The sequence below is a fragment of the Dromiciops gliroides genome, chromosome 6 (assembly GCF_019393635.1).
Source record: "Dromiciops gliroides isolate mDroGli1 chromosome 6, mDroGli1.pri, whole genome shotgun sequence".
Lineage (NCBI taxonomy): Eukaryota > Metazoa > Chordata > Mammalia > Microbiotheria > Microbiotheriidae > Dromiciops > Dromiciops gliroides.
Window position 1 is genome coordinate 247,064,740 of NC_057866.1, and position 24,290 is coordinate 247,089,029.

At 37.4% G+C, this 24,290-nt stretch overlaps 1 protein-coding gene across 2 annotated transcripts in view; it reads left to right on the plus strand.

Moving 5' to 3' along the window:
* BANK1 (B cell scaffold protein with ankyrin repeats 1) overlaps positions 1–24,290 on the plus strand; it is a 426,375-nt gene that overhangs the window by 282,482 nt on the left and 119,603 nt on the right. The window lies entirely within an intron of this gene.

Below are 24,290 nucleotides of genomic sequence, written 5' to 3' on the forward strand. Positions count from 1 at the left end.
GTAACAGGGGTCAGCAAGGGTGAAATTCATTCAGAGAAAAAGATGGGGACAAACTGAAAGTCCAAAGGCCAGGAGGAAGTGACAATAGATCACAAGATGGGGGGGAGGCAGCTAGGTGGTGCAGTGGTTAAAGCACTGGCCCTGGATTCAGGAGGACCTGAATTCAAATCCAGCCTTAGACACTTAACACTAACTAGCTGTGTGACCCTGGGCAAGTCCCACAAAAGAGAGAGAGAGAGAGAGAGAGAGAGAGAGAGAGAGAGAGAGAGAGAGAGAGAGAGAGAGAGAGAGAGAGAGAGAGAGCTCACAAGATTCAGGAACATTTCTGTTGCTGCTGCTGCTGCTATTGTTGTTTAAAGTGAGATGCATCACAATTTGACTCCTCCCTACCTTTATACTTTACTTCCCTCTATGTAATCTATGATTCAGAGACACTGGCCTTCTCACGGTTCTCAAATCCACCTTTTCAATAGCATTCTTCAGTGCCAAAAGTCATCTCCTTCCTAACCTCCATCTTCTGGTTCCCCTTCCTTCCTTTTTAAGACTCAGATCAAATCTCACTTTCAAGAGGACTTTCCTGGTCCCTCCCCCACCCCCTTTACTAATGAGGAAGTCAGTGTTTCCCTCTTAGTTTATCTCTTTTTTGACAAAGTACATATCTCAACTCTTTTGTTGTTATTGAAAGGGGAAGTATCTAAGGGTGAGTGGAGGGAAGAAGAGGGGGTATATCTGGAAATGACTGGTGTGAAAACAAAATAAAAACTCATTTTTTTAAAAGGGGAGATGAGCTAAGTCATCTTTAGAGTTCGAATTCTGACCCTTTAAATCTTTGTATACTTAGGGAAGGATTCAAATATCCATATTTGGGATTTCTGTATTTGAAATAAAAAGAGTAATCATACTCTTTCCTAAAAATTATGACTTGTGGGGCAGCTAGGTGGTGCAGTGGATAAAGCACTGGCCCTGTATTCAGGAGGCCTTGAGTTCAAATCCGACCTCAGACACTTGACACTAACTATGTGGCCTTGGGCAAGTCACTTAACCCTCTTTGCCCAAAAATAAATAAATAATTGAATGAATGAATGAATGAATGGATAGATAAACAGACAGACAAAGGAACAAACAAATGAATGAACAAATGAATGAATGGATAGATAAATAAAGAAAAGCATTTGAATACACCAAATTTTGAAATCTATTCTTTGCTGTTGAAAAGAAAAAAATGAGCCCTACCAGAGGTTCAGGAAGCATGGACCTCCACATGAAAGCAAGAACATGTCTGTGTTCTTGTCTCTGGGATCAATCTGATTTTCATGCAGTGGGAGCCTCTAGGTCCAGACTCATGAATAGAACAGAAGCTTTAATCCTAGCCCACAGTGGGCCAGAATTACATATACCTTTACAGCTTTGGATGAGGGACCAACATTATTTTCCTAGGACTACCAATAAGCTCTGTATGAGTCCAAGGCTTGATACTCACTCCTGATTTTAATGGAAAGAATTAATAGAATATTAGACTAACCTATATGAATCCCTTCCCAATGTCCTCCCAAGGAGATACCATTTTTCTTCCCCTTATATAAAACTATGCTATCTATACTATACAATATATTGTGATATACTGAAATTGATGCAAAAACATGTAAAAATTATTACCTTCCTCTAGGGGCTTACAAGCTAGACATACATTTCAACACATTACCTGGCACAGAGTAGGCAGTTAATAGATGATATCTGACTGACTGACTGACACATGCAAATTGCTTCAATGAAAGATTTGTCTTTACAAATTTCCAACTCTAGAAAGTGTATTCACCCAGTCTAAAGGAAGTACTGTGAGTTTTCATTGTCATTATTATAATCCCAATTTCAAACATCCCCTAAATGAATTTTCATGCAGTATCTTACTAAGTATTCTATCTTCTAAGCTTAACTTGATTTTAAAAATATACAGTAGGCCTCCACCAGTCACAGACTACTATATATATATATATATATTCCTAGCAAAATCCTGGAATACTCTAGTAAAAGAATGGCTTAATAAAAATCTAAAAGTAGAAGTAATGATTGCTGAAAGTCATTATCACATCAAAAACATTCAGTCAGAAAAAAAAAATTTTAATAAAACTAAAAAAAAAATCCTGTCAAGCTAGCCTCATTTCCTCTTTTGACAGGGTTACTCTCCTGGTAAATGAGGAAAACATCATACCTATCATTGACTTAGATTTCAGCAAGCATCTAACAAACTCTTCTTTGCCATACTTAAAGACAAGACCAAGGGACATAGACTGGTGGAATTTAGAGTGCATAAATATCTGTAAATCAAAGTGCTGTAATTATTGCCCCAATGGTAACTTTTTTGGTTTTTTAGTGAGGCAGTTGGGGTTAAGTGACTTGCCCAGGGTCACACAGCTAGTAAGTCTTAAATGTCTGAGGCCAGATTTGAACTCAGGTCCTCCTAAATTCAGGGCTGGTGCTCTATCCACTGTGCCACATAGCTGCCCCCCTGCCATGGTAACTTTAAGAGAGGTCTCCAGTGGAATGAATTAAGTCAAATCAATAAGCATCGATTAAGCATTTTCTTTTACCCAGGCCCTAAACTAGGCACTTGGGATACAAAGACACAAACAAATCAACCCCTGTCCTTGATCAGCTTACATTCTTGGGGAGAAGGGATGGTAGAGATAAAGAAATAAGCCATGGGCTTGTCAAATTTTCAGATAATACAAAACTAGCAGGGAGAGTTAACACACTGGAAAAGAAAATCAGTATCCTAAAAAGAATACTGGGCTAGATTAATGAGCCCACACTAATAAAGTAAAAAGTAAGAGTTTAAGTCTACAGTCCTGCAAATAGATTCAAATGACCAACTTCCCTAGTAAAAGGGAGAAGTATGACTAGAAAAAACATTTTTGTGAATAAAGAGTTGGACACAGCACTCAGTCTGTCAACGAGCACTTATTAAGCACAAAACTACGACCCTAGGATATGCTAAAGACACATAAAACAACAACAATGACAACAACAAAGCTCATGTAATGATGTGTTACTTTTAGAGGTGTAATGTTCAGAACCAAACTCTCCCCTTCTCAGAGCCCATCTCAAATGATATGTCAACTTCTCATTATCACACTTTAAGAAGGTCATTGGAAAGCTAGGGGATACCTAGAGGAAGGAAACAAGACAAGTCAAGGCCTTTGATATCATGCCTTATGAAGACAGTTCCAGTAACTGGGGATGTTCAACCTAGAGAATGGAAATCTAAGAGAAAAATAAGACAGATGCTTACATGTATTTGAGGAGCATATACATAGACGGGGGAAGATGTATTCTTCTCAGCCACAGAGATCTGAACTAGGAGCACAGAGCTCCAGGTTAGGACTGGTCTTAAGGAAACCCTTCCTAAAAACTGGACTGTCCAAAGTAGAACTTCCTAACAATTAATGTTGTCCAGATATGGAACTGGCTTCTTTGGAGGGTAATTTCTTCTCACTTAAAGTCTTTTAGCTAAAGTTGTACTATTATACTCACTGGGAATGTTATACAGTGAGTGGACTTTTCTTTTTGTGGGAATTAGACTATCAGGTCACAAAAGTCCTCTGAGACTGAAATTCTGTAAGTCAGAAAGACAGTACAGGACTTTCCTCAGGCTACTTAGCTTGCAGATCTAGGGCTTTTTTATATAGTTGAAGAAGTTTAAAAACCATTAGAGTGGAAGCAGATAAAAAGAATGGTTCTAATAAATGAAACTATTGCCATGTTCTATTTCACGGTTGATAATAAGAGTGCTTTTTTGGCCTGGTTAGAATGAAGACTATACAGTAAGCAATATTTCGCTATAGATGAATTCTCTGGTCCCCAACTATGATGTAATCACTTTTTTTTTTATAAGATCTGATTATGTGCTTCTTGTCAAGTCAGTAAGCATTTATTAAGCACTGACCTTGTGCCAGATACTGTGCTAAGTGCTTGGTATATAAAAACAAATGAAAACGAAAACGAAAACAAAAAAAAACAATAAAAACAAAAAAAATACAAAAGATAGAACTCTCAAGAAGTTCACAGGGAGACAACATACAAACAACTATGTGCAAACAAGATATAGACAGGGTAAATTGGAAGTAATCAGTGGAGGGAAGGCAACCAGCTTTAAGGGGAATTGGGAAAAACTTGCAGAAGTATGATTTTTGATATGATTCTTGAAAGAATCTATGGAAGGCAGAAAACACAAATGATGTGAAATAGGACAACAAGGTACAGGCATGGGAGACAACCAATAAAAATGCACAGAATATGGAGATGGAGCATCATGTGTGAGTAACATCAAAGAAGCCAGTGTCCCTGGATTTCAGGGTACATGGAGGGAGTAGGGAGAAGACTGGAAATGTATGAGCAGGCCAGGTTATGAAGGATTTTAAATGGTAAACAAGGGATTTCATATTTGCTTCTGAAGGTAATAGGAAGGCAATGGATTTTCTATAATGTTCAGGACAGGAGGGTGGGAATGACATGCTCAGACATGAACTTTAGGAAGATTAATTTAATAGCTGAGGATAGGAGGAATTGGAATGGTGAGAAACTTGAATCAGGAGACTAATGAGAAGGCTACTACAATAGTTCAGGTGCAAGGTGATCAGAGCTTTCATGGTAACAAAATGCATCTACACACACACACACACATGCACATACAATGTTATGATACAACAGACTTGGCCACTGATTAGGGATGAGGAGAGGGGTGAGAAAGAGTAACAAGTCAATCAAGAGAGATAACCCAGAATGTGAGCATACGTGAGTGAGCAGATGGTAGTTTATTCAAATGTAATACAGAAGTTAGGAAAAGATGATGAGTTCAGTTTTGGAAATGTTGAGGAAAGATGTCTACCAGACATTCAGATTAAGATGTTTAACAGACAGTTGCCTTTGTGCATCAGATGAACAGGGAGGAAAAAACACTAAGCTAAACTGTAGCTCAGAATCCTATTTTAAAGGCTAAGAGGAACTTTGGCAATAAATGCAGTCCAAAGCCCTTTTTATCCATGAATGAGCAATGACTTCCCAAAGACCAGTATGTACATTGATGCATAATAGTGGTATGGACTTCTAGTAAGTTGAAGTGGTTTTGATTCCTGGTCAATACTATTTTGAGTAGTTTGACAGTATGGCCTAGTAAAATCAGATGATCAGAATTTGATCCCTGACTCTGTCAATTTCTCTGTGCCATATTTGGGGTAAGTCACTCTTCCTTCTACTTCTCCATGCCCAAGGAGCCAGTGTGCTACACAGGAAAGAAAACTGACCTGGCAGTTTCAGCAATTCACCTCACTTCCTTGGATCTCAGTTTCCTCTTCTATAAAATAATTGGATTGAAGTAGATGAGTTTTTGGTGTTGCTTCCAGATATAAATATATTTTTCTGCCCAATATTTGTATAGTAATATAGTATCATGGAACTAGGTATCAAGGTGGTCCCTGGGCTTGCCATCCAGCCACCTCTGAACCCTTAGGATTTCTGGTCTTTTGCATGATTTAGCGCAGTACCTAGTACATAGTAAGCACTTACTAATGCTCTTGCCTTGAATTTCGATATGGCCTGCAGAAAAATTCTCTCCAAATTAAAATGTGAACTCATTGAGAATAAATACTGTCTAACTTTTATTATATCCCCAGCTCTTAGCACAGTCATTGCTTGGCACAAAGTAGTGTTTAATATAATACTTTTCCATTGATTTAAAGAAAAAATTTCATGACACCAGCCATCCTGATCAGTATTTTTCCACTACATCACATGAAAATCTGTTTCTCTGCCAACAAGCATCAATAATCTGACAGCTCTCCTTACTCCCCACTTTTTAAAATTCCCCAACCAACTGCTTTCACCAACCCAGTAAAAAAATCAACTTGACTTTCCCAAACCAACCACCAAACCATGTAATGAAAAATATCTCAGAAGCTTTGGAATAACACAGAGTCAGTGGGGAAAGTGTCTGTCTTAATGCAATAGGCTGCTGGTTGGTTTCCCAAGCCATTCCAATCCATCTGCTGCCAAATTGATCTTCCTAAGGTACAGATCTAACCATATCATCCCCCTATTCAATAAAGTCCAGTGGCTCTCTATAACCCCCATGATAATATATTAAATTTTCTGTTCGGCTTTTAAATCTCTTCATAACCTGGACCCGTCTTACCTTTCCATTTTCCTTATGCCTTTCCTTATGTATAATAGTAACAAATTTTATTAATGATTAATGCCTTATGAGTATTTTGGATTTGTTGCCTACCAATACCATACCTTGCAAATAAGTTTATCATGAGCTTGCTTTTCCTCAGTTCCTAAATCTCTGTTTAATCAATCGCCTCACTTCCTCAAATATTTAGTGAGCACCTACCATGGTGAAAAAAAGAATACCAAGGTAAGTTCTGTTGCCGTTATTCTTTGTTCTTGAAGAGGACCATGATATCAGGTGATGTCATAACTTGCACTGAATTGAAGCGAGGGAGGGCTGTGAAAAGTCACCAACTTTGCTCTCTCCTCCAGAGCCATCTGGGGCAAGTAGCAAGATATATGTTAGGACAACTGGAGATGGGTCCTGTATGTTTAAGGCTATTGGGGTTAAGTAACTGGCCCAGGGCGACACAAGTAGTAAGTGTATGAGGTGATATTTGAACTCAAGTCCTCCCAATTCCAGGACCAGTGCTCTGTCCACTCTGCCACCTATTTGCCCCTACCATGCTAACTTCTATGGACTGTAGAAAGAAGACACAGTCTCAAGATCTTATTACCTAAAATGCAAAGGTATCTATTGTCATAAGCTATAAATTAAACACATTGCTCTTTGCTTCTCTCAGTAATCTCAATATATCTTGGCTGCATGTGGAGCTACAGTTTAGTGGCACAAGGAAAATCAATAGTAATTTTCCAAACTAAAATTTCTAAGTGTAAAAGACTGTGTTTGTTGAACAAGGAAAGCTTGAACTACCCATGATTCTATTTAAGTCTTTGGAGAACATAGAACAAAACTAGGGATTTTTAAAAATTACTTTTATGATTTTGTTCCTTTGCAATGCTCATTTACATTGTTCTCATAACACTTCATTTTTTAATTAAAATTCTTTGGTGCTATATCACCAGCACTTCAGAATATATTCCTCACCTAATGAGACATATCTTTTAACAAATGACATAGACAGACAAAACAGCTCAGCCAAATCACCTGGCATATCAGCTAAGTCTAACTCTATACCAGCATTTTGCCCCAATTTCTGCAAAGGAGAGAGCTACATAATCTCAACTCTTTTCCTTAGCCAAGACTAATAATCACAATTGCACAGCATTTAATTCAATCATTTCAGTGGTGTCCAACTCTTCATGACCCCATTTGGGGTTTTCTTGGCAGAGATACTAGATTGGTTTGCCATTTCCTTCTCCAGCTCATTTTACAGATGAGGAAACTGGGGGAAACAGTGTTAAGTGACTTGCCCAAGGTCTCACAACTAATAAGTGTCTGAGGCCAAATTTGAACACAGGAAGATGAGTTTTTCTGACTAGGCTTGGCACTTTGTCTACTGTGCTTCCTAGTTGCCCCCCACCAGCATTTAATTTTACATTATTAACTTTGGCAAGCCATCACACCTGATGTTTATCCAGTTTGTGAGTTCACCTGTCACCCAACTCTCACCTGTGACTCCAAGAAACTATAGCATGAGCAGCAATAATAATCTGGTAAAACTATTTTAGCCATCAGCCTAAACCACGTTGAGGATAACTGAACAGCCTTAAATCTGTCAGTGAATCAGGGAGATATCCACCCCAAGTATGTGAAGACTTTCCCTGACAGAATGGCTGGATGAGAATATTTTTTCCTAACACCCATGAAGGCAGCTGAAGCAGGCACTGTGGAGCACTTTTTGTTGTTTGTCCTTCATTCTTGAAGGGGAACATGACATCAGGGTAATGCCATGACTTGAGGTGAATTGGATTTGAATGAGGGAGGGCTATGCAAACTCACCAGCCTCATTCTCTTTTCCTGAGTCCTGTGGGTCCAATGGCAAGATATATTTCAGTATGATAAGAAGTGGCCCTGAATATTTAAGGCAATTGGGGTTAAGTGATTTGCCCAGAGTCACACAGCTAGTTAAGTGTCTGATGAGATTCGAACTCAGGTTCTTCCAACTTGAAGGCCAGTACTCTATCCACAATGCCACCTAGGTGCTTAAAGCTTGGTCAGATGTCAAAGACACCAAGGTTATCCACTGTATTCTAGGTCATAACCAGTCATCTTGATTTTTGTCTTACCACTGAACTTCAGTGACTTTGGTAGAAAGTGAGGCTCACAACCGTGCAATTCTGCCTCACTTAAATCCAATTCACATGCAAGTCAAGACAGTACTCATTGTGATGTCATAGGTCCTCTTTAAAAATGAAGAATGAACAGCATCAACTTTGGTGTTCCTGGTACAGCTTATTTCACTTATCATTTAGTACATAAATCCTCCAGTACTTCTCTGAATTTTTCATGTTCACTATTTCTTATGGGGCAGTTATATTTCATTGTATTCATTTAATAATTCATTTTGTTATTCCCCGGTCAATTTTGCTATCATAAAAATAGCATATTAATATTTTGGCATCTATGGGACTTTACTCTTTGTCTCTGACTTCCCCAAGGCAAATACCTAGCCTTGGGGTCATAGAAGTATGGATATTTCAGTCCCTTTTTATGTAAAACATTACCATATTGTCATTTTGTACAAGAAAACTTGAATAAAAGAAAGAATGAAAGAGTAAAAAATAGAATGCTTCAGTCTGTGTTCCATCAATATCAGTTCTTTCAGGAGGTTGATAGTATGCTTTATTATTAGTCCTTTGGGATCGTCTTGGATCATTGTATTTTTGAGAATAGTTGTCATTCACAGTTCATCACCAAACAATATTACTGGCTCTGTGTACAATGCTCTCTTGGTTCTGTTCACTTCACTATACATCAGTTCTTACAAGATTTTCCAGGCCTTTCTGAAATCATGCTGCTTCTCATTTCTTACAGCACCATCATATATCACAGCTTGTTTAGTCATTCCCCAATTTTGGGCATTCTTTTGATTTCCAATTCCTAGCCACCACAAAAAGAGCTGCTATAAATATTTTTGTACAAATATGTCTTTTTTCTCTTTCTGGGGATGTCTTTGGGATGTAAACCTAACAGTGGTATTGTTGGATAAAGGGTATGCACAGTTCTATAGCCCTTCGGGCATAGTTCCAGTCACATTTTTTAAGGATTGTTCAAAACTAATTTTCAGAATGGTTGGCCCAGTTCACTACTCTAACAATAGTGTGTTCACATGCCTGTCTTTTTGTAGCTCATTATTGACATCTTTGTCAATTTGCTGACAATGAGGTGAAACCTAAGAATTGTTTTAATTGGAATTTTCTCATTATTAGTGATTTAGAACGTTCATTCATATGGTTGTCAATAGTTTGCAGTTTTTTATCTTTTGTTCATATTATTTGACCTCTTATCCCTTATGTAATGGCTGATGGTCTTATATATTTGTGTTAACTCCTTTATAACTTGGATAGAAGGCCCTAATCAGACATAGCTGATGCAAAGATTTTTCCCCATCCAACAATTTCACTTATCCTAGTTGTATTGATTTTGTTCTTATAAAAGCTTTTCCATTTCATGTAATTTAAATGATCTACTTTATCTTTCTTAATCTTCTAAGTCTCATACTTAGTTAAGAACTTTTCTTCTAGCCATGCTTGTGAAAAGAACTTGATATCATTTCTATCATTTTAAAAAATTTTGTGTGACCATATTTAAGCTACTTATACATTTTGAGCTTTTTAGGTATATGATGAATGATGTTTGTCAAAATCTAATTTCTCTCAACCTATTTTCCAAGTTTCCCAGATGTTGTTAAAAATACTTATTTCTTCTCCTAGTAATCTATGTTCTCAGATTATCAAACACTAAATTATTAAGTTCAGTTTTTTCTGAATATTCTTGTTTGGTTTTGGGCTTTTTGTTTGTTTTGTTTTGTTTTGTCTTGTTTTTTTGTGGGATAATAGGGTTAAGTGACTTGCCCAGGGTCACACAACTAGTAAGTGTCAAGTGTCTGAGGTGGGATTTGAACACAGGTCCTCCTGAATCCAGGGCCTGGGCTTTATCCACTGCGCCACCTAGCTGTCCCTCCGAATATTCTTTATGTCTGTTGTATTGATCTACTTTTTTTTTTTTTTGCCCAGTACCAAATTATTTTGATGATTGAAATTTTATTATGGAATTTGAAGTCTGGATGTCCCATTACTTCTTCCTTACTAATGTAAAAAACATTCTCGTATATTCCTCCTACAAATGAATTGTAATCATTTATCTAGCTCTGTAAATTATACCATTGGCAATTCAATTAGTATAGTGCTAAGTTTTAAGTTAATTAAGGTAATACTGTCATGTTTATTATACTGACCCTGTTCAACCATAAGAAATGAATATCCCTCCCATTCTGTAAGTCATTCTTTTTTTCCTCTAAAAAATATTCTATGAAATTTTGAATGTTCCTTAGTAAGTTGACTTCTAGGTAGTTTATGGAATTTATAGGGTTTTTTAATGAAATTGTTTCCTTGAGAGACTTCTTATTTCTATGTTTAAAATGTATTGATTTTTGTGAATTTACTTTGAAACCTGATACTTTACTGAATCTGTTGTCTTAATTCAAGTTCTTTACCAATTCTCTGGACTTTTATAAGCAAATTCACATAAAATCTACAATCAAGGAAAATATCTTCTCTGCTGATATTCATCTTTTTAATATCTTTTTATGGTCTTTTTGCTATCATTTGCATTTCTAGAACTATGTCAGGTAACCATGGGGGAAGGAGGTGCTTATGATTTCAACACTGTCTACAGAATAAAAAGTACAATGTTGATTTTGAAATTATCCACTTTTGGAGTTAATGTAGAAAACCAGATCTGTTATTTCCAGCCAAAGAAAACCCAGACTGGGCAACACTGTATGTGAATTCAAGCAAATACTATAATTGCCAATTTTATATTTTGTTCTGCATGAACAACAATATGATTGGAATTTACAGTAAAGCTTTAACATCGTTTTGTATCCTTCAAACACCATTAATGATTTTGAGAAAAAAAATTATTATCCATATAAATAATATTTGTAAAATCTATTTACTAAATCTAAGCAGGTGTTTGACAAAGATGGTTCTTACAGAGCTTTGTATATTTCATGATTTCTTCATATATCTGCAACCTTATCTTGGAATGATATCAATATGCATTATTTTCTAGAGTAGTAAAATTCCACTTACCTGTACACAAAACTCATCATTCTATAACCCAGAAAATATGAAAGAATCAACAATTTTAAAACTAATTGTGGGGGCAGCTAGGCAGTACAGTAGATAGAGCACCGGCCCTGGAGTCAGGAGTACCTGAGTTCAAATCCGGCAGAAGATATTTAACACTTACTAGCTGTGTGACCCTGGGCAAGTCACTTAACCCCAATTGCCTCACCAAAAAAAAAAAAAAACAACAACAACAAGCCTAATTGTGGCAAAAGTTACCATAGTTTTCTATATGTAAAAGAAGAAACCCCCAAAGGGGATAGCTACTTCAAATGTATTGTACATATTTATTTATTTATGTTTTGCTGAGGAGGAGGTGATATCAACTGAGTTTCTTAGTGAAAATTCCAGGGTCTTTCTGCCAAGTGTCTATATCCATTAAAATGGTTATGCTAGCACAAACTTATGGTTTGCCCATTCAATTATTTCCACTCTTAAAGTGAGTAAGTAATTTCTACCCCACAGTTGGTAAAACATTAAGAATCATCATTTAAAATGAAGATCATTATGGGAATTTTTTATAACAATGAATAGAAAATCTTTTGAGATAAAGCACTTCCTCCTTGCCATTTATACTTCCAACAAAACCTAATGAAAAATACAGCAAATTAAAATTACCTCATGTTCAATAGCTGAGAATGAACTCTTGAAAGTAGAGAAACATTTGCAAAGCATTTCAGAATATAATTCTGGAAGAAAAAAGAAATTTGGTCTTTTAAGGGAAATAAAAATGGTAGTACTCCAGCTTTTCCCTGTTTGTAATTCCAACATAAAGACTTTATAATAATCACTTTTATCTTTGGCTGGTAGGAAGCTGGGTCGTTGTTTTAGGAAAAACACAATTTAAAACATGTTTCACTGGGGTAAAATACATAAAGTAGAAATCAAAAGAAAGTGGACGTTTGCGTGATGTTTAATTCATTAGAGTAACTTGTTTTTGTGCATGCAATGGAGACTATAAGAATCTTCTCCCTCAGTGCAGATGCTTCTCCCTGCAGTTGCAGGACCCAAACAGTAGTAGGGACCCAAACAGCACCTTGGCCGTCCACTACCCTCTCCCATACCTCCACTTTTTCAGCATTTTCTTAGATAGCCTCCAGGCTAATATACATTTCTCTAGAGGAGAATTGGAAATAGAGAAAAAAATGGAGAAAAGGTGAATGACCCCTCCTAAATGGGAGGCATATTCCACAGGTGCATGTATTATTTGTCAGGCACTATGCTAAGTGCGAAGCTAGGTGGTGTGGTAGATAGAGAGATTTGCCTGGAGTCAGGGAGACTCATCTTCTTAAGTTCAAATCTGGCTTCAGACTCTTGTTAGCTGTGTGACCCTGGGGAAGTCATTCGATCCTTTTTGCCTCAGTTTCCTCATCTATACCATGAGCTGGAGAAGGAAATGGCAAATCACTCCAATATCTTGGCCAAGAAAACCCCAAAAGGAGTCACAAAGGGTCAGACATGACCGACATGATTGAGCAACAAGAAAAGTGTTGAGTGCTAGAAATACAAATAGAAGCAAAAAGAAAGACACTCTTCCCCTAAGTAGTTTACATTCTAAGGGTAGAAGATAATACACAAAAGAGAGTTAAAAAGCATGGAGGGGGTGTAATGAATGTATTCAGCAAGGGAACATGATTATGAAGTCCAAAGAAGGCAAATTGCTATGAACTCACTTTGAGTAATTTTAGAACAAAGCATAGGGATTTGAGGTATGATCCAAAAAATACTAATTTTCATAGATACCTGAGTAATTACACAGAATCCCAGGAGATAATTGACCAACTGAAAAGGGTATGGTGTTCCAGGGAAGGACAGTTCTTTATTTTCTCAAAGTTTTGATGTGAGGTTCCTAGTCCTTTATTAGTTAAATAAAACTTTGTGAGCCTGAGAGTTTTCAAGGGGTAGATGATGCCAACCTTTGCGATAGTTCCAAGTATTGAAATTCACAGTTTCCACTTGGATGAAAATAATGCAGACTATACCTGCATGTGGTTAACCTGAACATTTCGCATAGACAATAATCACATGTATATTGTAGAATGTTTTTGGCAGCTCTTGGTAAATTAGGTGCTTTATACAACAAGAGGTTTTCTGGTACTACAAACTGTGTCTTGTATATGTTGGGCACTGTGAGCTAACAGACATAGTCCTTGTCCTCTGGGAACTTTATAATCTTGAATTTTTCAAGAATCATAGAATCTTAGATTTGTCAATGACATTTGAAAACGAATCCAGTCTTGTACCACTTGCAGCATTCTTTTTTTTACAATATCTCCAACAGAGAACACTTCCCATATAGCTTAACTGTGCCTGTTGCCATGGAGAACAGTGAGGGAGCAGAGAGGTGGGACTGCTCAACTAAACAGAAATGAGAGAAATCTGGAAAGCTGGGCAAATCACTCATGGGCCAACAGAAACATACACACACACACACACACACACACACACAGAGAGAGAGAGAGAGAGAGAGAGAGAGAGAGAACAGTACATTGAGACAACCCTTTTTAGCACTTTATTCCTTACCTCAGTACTAAAATTCTCCAGGCAGATGCAATTCTTGGTTATAACAGTCTTTCTACTGCAAACACTTCTTATCAATTCAGTTTCTACCCTTCCTTCCCACCCAGTTCCATGATGTATGTTCCCTACTACCATCTTGGTTTGTTTACAAGATAATGTTGTACCTATATCCACGATAACTTTGTGGCCTGGAACCTGTCCTTCAGCTTACTCTCCATGGAGAGTTAATGCCAGGGAATCCTTAAACTACAGTAGTTTATAATGAAATAGAGAGTAGTAAACTTTCCAGCCTCTGTTCAATTTATGTTATATTTATATATTTTACTTCATGGATTATTATGAACTTAAAATGTTTTTCAATAAGCAATTTTTGTTCTTTTTTAAAATTCTGAATAAAAAAAGAATTATATATATATGTATGTATATATACATATATATAAACAGTATGTATTACTATGTATGAATGGTTTAGCAGTATGACATGGTGAGTTGCATACCCACTTTGGCACCAGAAAGAACTATGATTAAGCTCTGCCTTAGAAAGATATTAGCTAGATGATGGAGCAAGTCACTTCATTCCTCAGTGTTCTAGTCAAATCTCTAAGCTATAAGTTGCAGGGAAGGTACCAAAAGGCATTAGTAGAGGAAATTTCTTCACCCAAGAGTTTTCTATACCAATGAAATCAGAAGTTCAATTCCTTATCCTTCTATTAAATTTAACATGGTAGTAACAAAATTACTTTGCTTGTCTGTCTCCCCTTTGGAATATCCTACTTCTCTCCTTGGTCTATTTTTAATATGTATCATTGATGCCCTCTTTCCCCTCTTTTTTGCCTCTTTCTCATTTCCCATCCATTTACTCCACTCCAAAGAAATCCTCCTTTATAGTTAATAAGTATAGCTAAGCAAAACAAATTGACGCATTACATTGGCTGTATCTGAAAATGCACATCTTATTCTCCCCTTCCCTTCTCTGCTACAACATGGGAAGCTTAATTTCACTATGTCTTCTTGGAGTTATGGTTGTTCAATTCATTGATCAGAGCTATGAAGCCTTTAGAAGTTGCTTTCTTTTACCTTATTGTGTACTGTGATTATTACATAAGTCATTCTCCTGGTCTTGCTCACTTTTCTCTGCATGAATTCATATGAATCTTTTTTAAAGTTTCTCAGAATTTGTCAGTAGTAGTGTCTTGCATTAAACTCATTACCAGAGTTTCTTTAACCATTCTTGAACTGATAGGGATTCTTTGTCTCCAATGTTTTGCTACTATGTGCTGCTATGTGCATTTTTGTACATATGGATGACTGTCCTAAAGCTCTTTGGAGTTTAAGCCTAATAATATTTGGAATTACTTAGTCAAATGGCATTCAGAGTTTAGGGACTACTGGGGCATTTTTCCAAATTGGTTTCCAAAATGACTGGACCAATTTGCAGCTTCACCAAGAGTGAGCTAATGTTTATATCCTCCCACAGTCCTTCCAACATCTACCAATTTTCTCTTTTTTCTCTTTGCCAATTTGAAGGAGGGGAAGGTGGAGTCTAAAGTCTTAAATAGTTTGAGAAGGATTCATTTATTCTATGATGTCTTTTAAATTATTTTATTTTTAATTAATAAACCTTTTTGTCTTGCTCACCTCTCTTTTAAATCTTGTAAAGCTGCCCTTTCTTTTAAGATTATTGATATCGTAGAAATTGTTCTTCTGCTTCTACTCACATCACTTCATCAGTTCATACAAGTCTTCCCAAGTTTCTCTCAAATTGTCCATATCATCATTTCTTACAACATAATAGTTTTGTATTACACATTGAGTAACTTTTTCAGCTGTTACCCAATGGATGGGTACTCCCTTAGTTTCCAGTTCTTTGTTACCACCAAAAGAGATAGTATAAATACTTTTTGTAGAGCTCTGATTATTTAGCCTCATTGGGATTTTTAGAACTTCTCTGTATCAGAGATTATATTAATATTTCAAAACCAAAAATGATTTATAGTTTAATTTAAAGTAATTTAAAAGCACAACTATATTTGCACAGATTCTTCATTTAGTGAAAAGGATCTTGTTTAAAATGTGATCATGGAATTTGTGTTTCAGTAATGGATGACATAACTGAATGACTGAACAGCAACAACAAACATGGCTTTAGCAGCTTGGAACTATATCTCTACCATAATGAGTCATTGGAAATAAAGGAATCAAATGCTATTCCAGAAGGACAACAAAGCTTCCTTCCCAGTGAACATATTTCACCAATGTTTAAAACACAAAATGTTTTGGCATTTTTCATTAATATGGTGATGAGACACTCTTTCAACTTTTAATCATAATACTTAAATGAGTAAGTAACTAGCTTTTGGCAGTGAGATGGAGTGATAAGTAGATTTAAACTGCCAGGATATTTCTTATATGTTAAAACTTGTGGGGGAAATCAGAGAAAAAAGAGTATAAGCAATTCAATTAAACAAATATTTATTAGACATATTATATGCAGTATAGCATAGTAGATTTGAGATCTGACCTTGGAAACAAGGAAATGTTGGTTCACATCCTGCCTCTGATATATACTAGCTGGATGATCTTGGCAAAGACAATTCACCTTGCAGATGCCCAAGGTGTCTCACAAAGACCAGAATTTCCAAATGAATTACCCATTTCCACTGATGGAGAGATGTCCCTAGACTCCCCTAGAATGATGAAATCTCAGTAAGCACCCAAACTATGCAGATTACTTTAAATAACCTCTACGATTATTAGTGAAAACTGTTTCCAGTCACCTGAAGAAAATCATAGACAAAAGAATAAAATTTAAGCTACATTTTTATATAATAACTGCTGTGAAGATTCTATTCTTTGAGAGAAAGATAGTTTTTTTAATGTACTCTGTAACAAAGACTTTGGAGGAAAACAGCCTTTTTTCTGATGGTTGCTAATGTTCTGGACAACATAAGAAATAATTCATTTAATTTATTGTTTAAAGAAACAAATAACTCAATTACACAGACATTTATTCAGCTTCTACTGTGCAAAGGATACTTTGCTAGAAGGAGCAAAAGGTGCTGTGATTTCCTGCTTCAGACACTTACCAAGTTCTGGGATAACTTCACTTCTTAGGCTCAATTTCCTAATATGTAGAATGATGATAATAATAGAACATACTTCACAGGGTAATGAACTGTGAGGATCAAACAAGATATGCTTCTTCTTAAAAGGAGGGTGCATAATAACAAGAATGGAGGATGCTCTTGGTTTAGAGACCATACAAAAACATGTGGTGGGCTGTATTTGGCCCTCAGACTATAATTTGCTAACCCTAAATCTGGTACTCTCCCTCCCCTTTATGGAAAAGGGAACTGAGAGTATGGGGACTTGCCCAAGGTCACATAGCTGGTGACTGGTTGAGCCAAGACTAGGATCATGTTTGATAAAATACTCAACAATGGTGTATCTCATTGCACTGGGATTTCTTCTGAATGCCATGGACCCTGTGTGGCTGATGTTACTGCTCCAGAAACATCTCAGAGTCCGGTAGCTAAAAAGAACAGAAACAAACCTTCCTTGTATGCCCATAGAAAGGTGGAAATGGCCCTGGAATTCTGTCAAAAATCTGTACTTTTCATTTATGAAGTTTTTCTTTGTCTAGTCAGTCCTCATCATTGCTGTTGTTTCAAATTCTAATTACCACTTGATAGAAAAAAGAGGCTTAACTCCTCAGTATTGAAAAGAGCATTGGCAGTTAGTCTGGCAGAGCCAACAGATGTTTTCTCCAAATTACTTCCCTGACTGTTTCATGCTTAGGGTCATTAGATACATATTAGAGCATAGCCACCCCCTTCTAATTTGAAGCTGACCAAGGAATGAATGCAATAAATGAGGCTGACTGCTGCAGTGTGTTAGAGTGTAAGTCAAGGTGGGGGGTGGTGGTAATAACTTAGAGTTTCTTTAATGAGTTCCCTATTAACACATATACTGAAGCAGAGAATAGATGGCCATGTTTCTAGGTATTATAGATAGGGCTCATTCAGGGTTAGGGCTCACAAAAAGTTCATGGGAAAAGCTATACAATCTATTCTTATAAATTAATTTTTAAGACAAATTCAGTTAGGAAGGTGGTGTGAGCAGGCCAAAGACACCATCTCAAACACACAACTATGGGATATCCCATTGCAATGTGTTTTCTTATGAATGTCATGGACCTTGGAGGGCTAAGTAACCATTTTGCTGATGCTAGTGCTCCAGAAACACCTTAGAGCTCTGTAGCTAGAAGCTACAGGAACAGAGAGGAGATAGTTAGAGCCATTGTTGGGGGTAGAGAGGAGCAAGAGAAAGTATGTTTTCTGGTAGCTTTCTATTTAAAATCATTATTCTTGCTAAGTGTGTTTCAGTGCCCTGAAACAAAGTCCAGTTGCCCCACCCTAGTCCAACCCTGATTCCACTCCCTTTTAACTCTAGGATTCAGTTTTCATACCTGCAATGCTTAGATAATTGTGCATTTGAAACCAAGCTAACCTCAAATGCATCAGTGAAAGGGAGGTGAATAATTGATGTCTTGTAGCATTTTAAATTCTTCATCTATCTTGTTGATTGAATCAGTATGCTAAGTTCTTGATCCTTGATCCCAGGGCATACCCTGGTGTTCTGGAGCAGGAAAAGCTGTCTGTAATGAAACTCATTACCATAATGAAGAAATGGAGTCTGCTTCCTGGGAGGAAAAGTCCAGAAAAACAATTGTCAGCTCTGAGTTCCATCCATCCACTTACTCATCACTTTCCCAGATTTCCTTTCCCTCCTGAAACACAATGTGCCTGATCTCAGCTCAACATCAAAATTCTTTAATAATTTAAAGGAAGTACTTTGAAAGCTGTGTAGCTGAGAGCCCAAATCTGCATTTGGCACTGTAAGGAGAGAGAAATAGAGACAGAAAGACAGAGACAGAGAACAGAGAGAGAGAAAGACAGAAAAGGCAGAAAAGGAGAGAGAGAGAGGCAGAGTCAGAGAGAGACAGAAAGAGACTGAGAAAGAAACAAACAGAGAGAAAGAGAGAAAGAAAGAGACTGAGACAGACAAAGAAACAGAGAGCAGAGCAAAAAGGGAGAAGAGAGGGAGAGAGACAACATTATTTTCTATATTCTTCAATAACTTGAGTGTTACTGAACATGATCTAAAGGTCATCAGGGTCAGAGATGTGGTCTAACATCTTTCCAAGAATGGGCAATTGATATCCTTTCAATGGGCTTCAACAAGCATCTGGATTGAAAAGAGGGTAAAGGCCTTGCCTTACAGAACCTGATGAGGAAGACCCTGAGGGATCAGAGGAAGCTGGAAGTTCTAATATACTCAATAACATCCTGGGAGATCTTTCTTTTACTGAGTTCGGTAATAGGATTTCTAAATGGTAACATACATTTTTCACATTACATGCTGAATTTGGAATTTACTCTGCTAAAGCAAAGGTGAAAAAAAGGCCCGTGCATAGATATTGGTATTAGTTTGTCAAAAGCCTGGGGCCATTTCCCTATAAGCATTTTCCATTCGCACTTGCTATAATTTTATCTATAATTTGCATCTAAAAAGTTTCCTAATTCAATGTTGTCTCTCAATTTAGATACATAAATGCTAGGTTTACTGATAAAATATATTTTGCTCAGACATTTGTACAGAGGCATTCTGGGAGCCAATGAAGAAGAGAAATGCTGCCTAAATATGAGTTAATGAGATTTGGAGTTGGGAGTTGGGAATTAATGTTTCTGGGCCTGCTCACTGGTCCAAATCATTTTAAATTATGAAAGGGGGTAGAATTCATTATGATATTGAAGTGATAATAGGGCTTAAGAAGTACAAAAATCTCTGAAAAGAACCCTCAATTTTCTAGGTTATCAGTAACATCTGATAACCTACTTGATTCATGTTACTTACACATGATTTGAGTTACATACAAACTTTTGTTAAAGGGCCAGGGATCTGCATGACGTCCCCATTGGGAGAATCCATTTAAACATACAAGAAGAATGTTGATTTCTATACCATATTTTTCCTCAAGAAGAGGTTTCCAAGTTTTGGGGTAGTGGTGGTATAGCCAACAGAGAGTGAAAAACAGATGGCAAAGACTTGCCTTTGTGACTGGGAAAAGGAAAAAATGGTACAAAATAAACAGCATTCTCTTCAAAAAATGGAGGATAAGGGGGGCAGGTAGGTGGTGCAGTGGATAAAGCACCAGCCCTGGATTCAGGAGTACCTGAGTTCAAATCCAGCCTCAGATACTTGACACTTACTAGCTGTGTGACCCTGGGCAAGTCACTTAACCCTCATTGCCCCGCAAAAAATTTTTAAAAAAATGTTTTAAATGGAGGATAGATGATTTTATGATCAAATCAAAGAATCTTTTAAAGGTCAAAGAAACCTAAAGGGTAATGTAACCAAGGAAGGAATATAACATAAGGAATAGGGTATATTGGACTTGGAGTCAGGATGACCTGGGTTCAAATCCTATCTCAGACACTCACTAGATACATAACCCTATGCAAGGTGCTTAAAGTCTAGGAGCCTCAGTTTACTCACAAAGCTTAGTGACTCTTAAAACATAATACATATATCAGCTACTATTAAATATGAGTAATTCAAGAGAGGAATCATGGAGTAGTAGATAGAAAAGTAATCTCCTCAGAACCAAAAAGACCTCAGTTCTTGAGTTCTCTCATGTTGTCTGTGTGACCCTGCATCAGTAACTTCTCAATGTTCCAGGCTACTCTTTAATATGTATAAATTATAGAGAAAATCCTGACCTGTATAGGGAGAAGCAAGTTTCTTCCCCATGGAATTTCCTAAGCTAATAAAATCAGAGGTTAAATCTCTATCCCTATGAGGAGATCTGTAAAGAATTAATTGTTATTTGAGGTTTTTATGCCTTGGCACACACTGGCCTGGGGCTCCACAAACGGCATGGTGCTCCATCCACTGGTTGTAGCCATTGCCATGGCGCTGGCACCTCACGTCATCACCACTCACTGATGCCTACATGGGCCTGGCAAAATTATAATGATTGGAAGCCTAGTGAGGGCAGTCATGTGACTGTCAGAGCGGCCATCCCATTGCCTGGGGCTGTGTGGGGTTTTTCTGGGATTAGGGGAGGAGAATTGGGCATTCTAGCTGGATGCTGGAAGGCAACAGGAGTTCTTCTGTGTATTCTCAGCTGATTCCTGGGTGGTGGTACTTTACTCAAAGCTTTTCTGGTTTAGAAGAATCTGCCAGATGATGAATTTCACTCAGATCTCAAGATGCTGAGACACTAAGTGATGTGATGAATAGTGTTGGACCTTGAGTCAGTAAGACTCATCTTCCTGAGTTCAAATCTGGCCTCAGTCACTTTCTAGCTGTGTCATCCTAGATAAATCACTTAACTCTGTTTGCCTCAGTTCCTCATCTGTAAAATGAAATGGAGAAGGAAAAGGCAGAGCACTCCAGTATCTTTTCCAAGAAAATACCTAATGGGGTCACAGAGAGTCAGACATGACTGAAACGACTGAACAACAACAGACTTCAAGATGACTCAAAGTCATCTCCATGCCACAAATATCTCATTGCAGGAGGCTGTTAGCATAAGGAGAAAAAAATAAGCATGCTATTCTAATCATACGGGATTTTAATTCCATTACCCTATTAAATATTCAATAGACTCATGGCATTGTAAAGGGTATAATGTTCAGAGGAATAAAGTACATACAAATATCTTGCCCTCATGGATTCCACAGTCTATTTTAAATGAGATAAATAATAAAGAAATATGGACTCTTCCCTGTCTCTAAGTTTCTGGAAGCTATAAAGTACATTAGGAAAAAATGTAAACATAAAATTAATTCACATAAAATCTGCAAGTCAGAAAACTTTCCAGTCTAGTGTCTTGGATATTATGAGAAATTTCATTTGCTTCTTATTCAGCTCTAAAATGTTTTCCTTCCACTCCTTTCTACCTTTGATATGCATGAGTGACTTCTACAATTCATCTCCTCCAAAGATCTTCAGCTGGGGACTTCCTCAAGTTGTTGTATAGTGTGTAGTATCCAGTGAGGTATGCAGAAATCTGATAAAAATTTTGCCCAAAGATGGGGCCAAGACAGCTCAGAATTCTGATCACATACATAATCTCTCACACTTCCATCTCTACTCATGCTTATTGTTGTTATGAAAAGCTGCATGCTTTGGTGTCCAGGAGGCAACGTGACTTTCTTTTTTTTGGTTTGGTTTGGTTTCATTTTTTTTTTTTTTTGGTGAGGCAATTGGGGTTAAGTGACTTGCCCAGGGTCACACAGCCAGTAAGTGTTAAGTGTCTGAGGCCAGCTTTGAACTCAGGTCCTCCTGACTCCAGGGCCAGTGCTCTATCCACTGCACCACCTAACTGCCCCCAACATGACTTCCTAAATGTGTCATTGAGCTCTAAGTGCAAAGCTTCAAGAAGTAGCAATCCATCATCTCCATGAAAATCTCTGACCTTGTGTGAGAATCACAACTGAGTAAATAGGCTTAAGAACATCCGCATGGAACAGCATATTGCATCATCACTGGCAAGGAAACAAGGCTGGGAGATGTGACCAAAGGACAGTGATAACAGCAAGTAAATCGTCATTAAGAGAATGAGTAGCTTGCAAAAGAATAAAGTCCAAATATCTGGCTGTCCCCAAAGATTTTCACGATGACTCTCTTGTCCATTTCAAATGTTATGAACCCCTGTAGATATTGTTCTTATGAGGATTTCTTGGCGAAAAGAGAATACTCTCAGATGTGTCTCACTGGAGTACAGTTTCACCAAACTGTCATTTGAAGTAGACAGTCCCTTAAATACAAAGACTAGCATTTCTATTTTTGCATCCTTAACACCAAACATGTAGTTGGAAATTAATAAATGTTTGTTGATTGATTAGAGATGGACCCACAGAATGGCTGTTCTTTCCTCTAGAGAGGTGTTGTTGTTAAGCTCATCAGTCATGCCCATTTTTGACTCTCCATGGGGTTTGGAAATTAATTGGATTGGGGGAAGGAATAAGAGAAAATGAGGAGTCAATGTTGATACCTAGATGGAAGGACTTTGTGATTAAGAAAGAATGAGGGAGCAGATACAATCATCCTAGCAGAACCTACCATTAGTCAAACATCTTACTAGAAGATGGATCACAGTGAGTCACAAGTCTTCTCTGCAGTCATAGGTTCCTGTTGCAGATGGGTGGTGTTGATTCTTTCACTCACTGAGTCAGAGAGAGTTTCTCATACTAAAGTGATGCACAACATGGAACTTGGTTCATAAACAAAACTGGAAACATTGAAAATGTAGCATGGGGGCAGCTAGATGGCACAGTGGATAGAGCACTGGCTCTGGAGTCAGGAGTACCTGAGTTCAAATCCGGCCTCAGATACATAACACTTACTAGCTGTGTGACCCTGGGCAAGTCACTTAACCCCAATTGCCTCACTAAAAAAAAAAAAAATGTAGCATGATAGTAAAATGGAGAGATCCGAACTCTTCTAAAAGTGCCAAAGTACAACCCAGCACCTGAAACCACAAAGGGAAAAGATAAATTAACAGGAAAGATAGCAAGTTTCATGAATTTCAATTCCAAACTTTTCCATTATTATTTCAGGTTCTTTTTTTCAATAGAGCATTTCAGTTGAAAACTTTAGAAATGTAAGAACAATAACTCAAGGAAACTATATATTGTATAGCAAAGCAGCATTGTTCTGATTTTTCCCCTTTTTAGAGATTTCTTTTGAATATGACTCATTCTGCACATTCCTCCCCACCACTCTGTCTGGTTTCTTGGGGAAGAATTTAAACTGCAAAGTCAATGTGAAACAAGATCATATATTTACCAAAGTCCAAAGTCTAAAGTGAGAACCAGAGAGTTGTGGAAGTAAGTACCTTTCTCTTGGAAGAGATTCAAAAATGTCATTTTTAATTCTGTAATGAATTTCAATCAACCTCCCCTCAATCATCTGAGTGTTGGAGAGAGGTCAGGTAAATAGGGCTTCTCTCTCTCTCTCTCTCTCTCTCTCTCTCTCTCTCTCTCTCTCTCTCTCTCTCTCTCTCTCTCTCTCTCTGTCACACACACACACACACACACACACACACACACACACACACGCACGCACCTGCTGCCACAGAAGCTGCACCTGGTTTGATCGCATTTTCTTTAGAGAATCTAGATAGGTCACCCAATTTTTTCCTTGTCTGATAGATAGGCGCATGAATTTAAAACAGAAACCCTGACTCTGAAAAGATGAATCAGAGAACTTTAATGGATTATGTACCTCAGTGATGTTAAGTTTTGTTTTTCAGGAAGAAACATCCTAAGTTTGGGTGGTTTAGTGGGTAGAAAACAAGCTAGAGATAGGAAAAACTGAGGTTGAATCAATCAATCAGT